Below are 6,438 nucleotides of genomic sequence, written 5' to 3' on the forward strand. Positions count from 1 at the left end.
TTCCCTTCCATTCCACTCCATTCCATTCATTTCCACTCCATTCCACTCCACTCCACTACTTTCCACTTCACTCCATTCAATTCCATTGCAGTCCATTCCGTTCCACTTCATTCCATTCCTCTCCATTCCAGTTCATTCCAATCCAATCCACTCCACTGCATTCCATTCCTCTCCATTCCACTCATCTCCCTTCCTTCCCACTCCACTCTACTCCACTCCTATCCGTGCCATTCCATTCCATTTTGTTCCATTCCATTCCACTCCACTAGACTCCACTCCACTCCTTTAGATTTCATAGTACTCCATTTCACTGCATTCCAATCCACACCACTGCGTTCCGTTGCATTCCCTTCCATTCCATTCGACTCCTCTCCATTCCACTCCACTCCACTCCACTCCATTCCAATCCATTGGATTCCATTTCACTCCATTCCATTCCATTCCACTCCATGCCACTCCACTCACCTCCACTCCCCTCCACTCCACTGCATTCTGTTCCATTCTATTCCATTCCAGTCCACTCTACTCCTTCCACTCCTGTCCACTCCATTCCATTCCACTCCACTGCACTCCACTACATTCCATTGCATTCCACTCCCTTCCACTCCACTCCACTCCATTGCAGTGCACTCCTCTCTATTCCACTCCACTCCATTCCATTCCATTCCATTGCCTTCCACTCCATTCTATTCTGTTTCACTCCATTCCACTCTACTCCACTGTACTACATTCCCTTCCATTCCACTCCTTTGAAATCAGTTCTTTCCTTCCACAGAATCTCTCTCGGTCACTAAGGCTGGAGTGTAGTCACACAATCTCAGCTCACATTTCTCTTCTCCATTCCATTGCATTCCATTCCATCCCATTCCATTTCTTTCTATTTCACTCCACTCCACTGCATTCCATTCCACTGCATCCCATTCCATTCCACTCTGTTCCTCTTCACTCCACTCCATTCTACTCCTGTCCACTACATTCCATTCCATTTCACACCACTGCATTCCATTCCATTCTTTCGACACGATATCACTGTGTCAAACAGCCTGGAGAGCTTAGGCACAATCTCAGCTCACATTACATGTCAACTCTCTATTGAACTGCATTCTATTGCATTAAATTCCATTGCATCCCATTCCATTCCTTTGCTTTCCATTACATTCAATTCCATTCCATTCCACTCCTTTCCACTCCGCTCCACTCCAGTACGTTCCTTTACATCCGATTCCATTACACGCCATTGCACTCCTCTCCACTCCACTGCACTGCACTCCACTCCACACCATCCCGTTACTTTCTGCTCCATTCCACAGCACTACACTCCTCACCACTCCACTCCACATCATTCCATTCCTTTACATCCGATTCCATTCCATTCCATTCCTCTCTATTCCACTGCACTCTACTTCAGTCCACTCGAATCCACCCAATTAAAAATTCTTTCCATTCCATTTCTTTCTTTCAAGAGTATCTCACTCTGTCACCCAGCGTGGAGGGCAGTGGCACAATCTCAGCTCACATATCATTTCATCATTCCATTACATTCCATTGCATTCCATTCCATTCCAGTGCACTCCACTCCACTCAATTCCACTCCACTCCACTCCAATACGTTCCATTCCATTCCATTCCAATCCCTTCCATTCCACTCTGTTTTATCGACAGGATCTCCCTCTGTCACGCAGGCTCCAGCGCAGTGGCCAAATCACTGCACATATTTCTTCATTCCATTCGATTCAATTCCATTTCATTCCATTGGATTCCATTCCACTCCACTCCGTTCCATTCCACTCCACTCCATTCCTTTCCTCTCCATTCCATTCCACTCCATTCCACTCTCCTCCACGACACTGCACTCCATTTCACTCCACTCCACTACACTCCTCTCCACACCACTCCACTCCACTCCATTCCATTCCATTCCATTCCATTCCATTCCATTCCATTCCATTCCATTCCATTCCTTTCCATTCCATTCCATTCCTTTTTTTCCACAGGATTTCATTCCGTCACAAAGGCTGGAGTGCAGTTCAACAATAACAGCTCACATTTCCTTTCAGCAGTCCATTGCATTCCATTCCAACCCAGTGCATTCCATTCTATTTCACTCCACGATACTCCACTCCACTCCCTTCCATTCCACTCCGTCCCATTCCATTCGTCTCCATTCGACTCCACTCCACTCCACTCCATTCCATTCAATTCCATTCCACTCCATTCCATTTCACTCTATTGCATTCCATTCCTTTCTATCCACAGGATATAACGTGTCACCCAGTCTGGAGTGCAGTGGCACAATCTCAGCTCACACTCCATGTCAACTTTCCATTGTATTCCATTCTATTACAATGGATTCCATTGCATTCCAAAACATTCCTCTACTGTCCACTCAATTCTATGCCATTCAACTCCGTTCCACTCCACTGCACTCCACTTCATTCCACTCCATCGCATTCCTTTCCACCCCATTCCACTATAATCCATTCCACCCCACACCACTCCATTTCATGCCATTACGTTCCATTTCATTCCATTCCTCCACATTCCACTCCACTAATGTCCACTCTGTTCCATTCCATTCCACTGCGTTCCATTCCATTCCTTTCTTTTGAGAGTATGACACTCAGTCACCCTGCCTAGAGCACATTGGTAAAATCTCAGCTCCCATTCCATGCCATCCCATTCCATTCCACTCCACTCCAGTCCACTCCATTCTGCTCTGCTCCATTCCAGTCCATTACACTGCACTCCATTCCCTTCCACTACACTCCAATCCACTCCACTCCACTCCACTACTATCCATTCCATTCCACTCCATTCCATGCCATTCCACTCCACTCCATTCCATTCCTTTCCTCTCCGCTCCACTCCATTCCATTCCACTCCACTTCACTCCAATCCATTCCACTCCTCTCCACTCCACTCCATTCCATTCTATTCCATTCCATTCCATTCTATTCCATTCCACTCCACTCCATTCCATTCCATTCCACTCCATTCCATTCCATTCCATTTAACTCCATTCCACTCCAGTCCACTAAATTCAATTTCACTCCGTTCCACTCCTTTCCACTTCATTCCATTCCACTCCATTCCACTCCAATCCATACGAATCCATCCCACTCCTTTCCATTCCTTTCCACTCCACTCCACTCCAATCAACTGCGTTTCTCTCCACTCCCTTCCATTTCATTTCATTCCACTCCACTCCACTCCACTCCATTCCACTCCACTCCATTCCATTTGATTCAGTTCCATTCCACTCCATTCCATTCCATTCCAGTCCGTTCGACACCATTCCACTCTAATCCACTCTGCTCTATTCCACTCCATTCGACTCCATTCCACTCCATTACCTTCCACTCCATTCCACTCCTATTCACTCCATTCACTTCCACTCCACTCCACACCACGATATTCCATTCAACTGCACTCCACTTCACTCAATTCCATTCCACTCCACTCCCCTCCACTCCACTCCATTCCATTCCATTCCACTCCACTCTACTCCAATGCATTCCATTCCACTCCACTTATCGCCACTGCATTCCATTACACTCTACTCCATTCCATTCTATTCCATTCCATTCCACTCCACTACATTCCACTCCAATCCACCTCATATCATTCCATTCCATTCCACTCCGTTCCATTCCATTGTACTCCATTGAAGTACATTCAGCTCCATTCCACTCCACTCCACACCACTCTACTCCACTCTACTCCTTTGCATTCCTTTCCAATCCACTCCATTGCATTCAATTCCACTCCATTCTATGCCAGTCCATTCCATTCCACTCCATTCCACTCTACTTCTTTCCACTCCATGCCATTACAGTCCACTGCATTCTATTTCATTCCACTCCATTCCCTTCCACTCCGCTCCATTCCATTTCATTCCATTCCATTTCACTCCATTGCATTCCATTCACTTCTTACGACAGGATATCACCATCTCACCCTGGCTGGAGTGCAGTGTCACAATCTCAGCTCATATTACATGTCAACTATACATTCCATGGCATTCTATTCCATTGCATTCCATTGCATTCTTTTAATTCCGTTGCATTCAATTCTATTCTTTCCATTGCATTCCATTCCTTTCCATTCCATTCCATTCCCCTCAATTCCATTCCATTCCACTCCATTCCAGTCCATTCCACTAAATTCCACTACACTACACTCAATTCTCGTCTATTGCACTCCATTCCATTCCACTCTGTTCCATTCCACTCCATTTGATTCCATTCCACTCCACTCCATTCCGCTGCACTCCATTCCATTCTGCTCCATTCCCCTCCTCTCCATTCTATCACATTCCACTCCACTCCACTCCATTCCATTCCACTCCATTTCACTCCACCCCACTACAAGTCATTCCACTCCATTCCATTCCATTCCATTCCATTCTATTCCACTCCATTCCTTTCCATTGCATTCCATTCCATTCCACTCTGGCCCACTCCATTCCACTCCACTCCTCTACGTTCCATTACATCCAATTCCATTCCACTGCATTCCTATCCTCTCCTCTCCAGTGCACTCCACTCCTGTCCATTCCACTCCTTTCCATTCCATTCTGCTCCATTCCACTGCAATGCACTCCACTGCACTCCACTGCATTTCATTCAATTCCCTTCCATCCCATTGCATTCTTCATTCCACTCTGCTCCAACTCACTCCATTCCACTCCACTCCACTCCGTTCCATTCCATTCTACGGCATTCCATTCCATTCCTTTATTGCGAGAATACCTCAATCAGCCAGCCAGCCTGGAGTGCAGTGGCCCCATCCCACCTCCCGCTCCGTTCCATTCCACTCCGCTCTGCTCCTTTCCTTTCCGTTCCATCCACTCCACTACTTTCCATTACTTCCGATTCCATTCCACTCCATTGCACTCCTTTCCACTCTACTGCACTCCTCTCTACTCCATTTCTCTGCATCTGATTCCATTTCGCTCCATTCCATTGCACTCAACTCCACCCCACTCCAGTCTACTTCATTCCATTCCATTCCGTTCCATTCCTCTCCATTCCACTCCAATCCACTTCACTTCACTCCACTCCACTAGAATGCACCCCATTGCATTCCATTCCATTCCACTGCATTCCATTCCATTCCTTTCTTTTGAGAGTATCACACTGTGTCACCCATCCTGGAGCGCAGTGGTACAATCTCAGCTTCCATTGCGTTCCATTCCATTCCATTCCATGAGACTCCTCTGCACTCCACTCCATTACATTCCACTTCACCCATCGTCACTCCACTCCACCCCTTTCCAATCCACTCCACTCCATTGCTTTCCACTGTGCTCCATTCTATGCCACTCCGTTCTATTCCTCACCACTCCAATCGACTGCACTCCACTGCATTCCACTCCCCTCCATTCCATTCAATTCCGTGCCATTCCGATGTATTTCACTCCACTCCACTCCACTCAATTCCTCTCCATTACCCGCCTCTCAAATACATTCCACTCCAGTACACTCCATTCGATTACATTCCACTCCAGTCCACTCCACTCCTCTCCATTCCACTACATTCCATTCCATTTCGTTCCATTCCACTCCCCTCCCTTCCATTCGTTTCCACACCATTCCACTCCACTCCATTCCATTCCAATCCACTCTAATCCACTCTGCTCCACTCCTTTCCACTTCTTTCGATTCCTCTACTTTCAACTCCACTCCACTCCCTGCCACTCCAATCCAATCCATTCCATTCCATATAATTCCACTCCCTTCCACTCTACCCCATCCACTGTATTCCAATCCACCGCTGTTAACTCCACTCTGCTCCCCTCCATTCCAATCCACTCCATTCTATTCTACTTCTCTCCATTCTATTCCTTTCCACTTCATTCCAATCTACTCCATTGCATTCCACTCCACTCCATTCCACTCCTTTCAGACCTTTCCACTCCATTCCATTCCTCTCCACTCCACTCCATTCCACTCCATTCCACTCAATTCCATTCCATTCCATTCCATACCCCTCCATTCCACTCTACTCCATTCCATGCCATTGCTTTCCACTTCACTCCACTCCACTACATGCCACTCCATTCCTCTCCATTCCATTCTGTTCCATTCCTTTCCACCCCACTCCACACCATTCCACTCCACTCCATTCCATTCCATTTCAGTCCACTCCACTCATCTCCACTCCAGTCCACTCCATTCCACTGCACTATACTCCATTTTATTCCACTCCCCTCCAGTCCACTGCACTCCAATCCTTTCCATTCAATTTCAATCCACTCCATTCCATTCCTTTCCACTACATTCCTTTCCGTTCCATTCCATTCCACTCCATTCCACTCCTCTGCAACCCACTCCATTCTACTCCACTCCGTTCCACTCCATTCCATTCCACTCCATTCCAATCCACTCCTTTTCATTCCACTCCATTACCTTCCACTCCATTCCACTCCACTTAACT

This window comes from Pongo abelii, chromosome Y (assembly GCF_028885655.2).
Source record: "Pongo abelii isolate AG06213 chromosome Y, NHGRI_mPonAbe1-v2.0_pri, whole genome shotgun sequence".
Taxonomy (NCBI): domain Eukaryota; kingdom Metazoa; phylum Chordata; class Mammalia; order Primates; family Hominidae; genus Pongo; species Pongo abelii.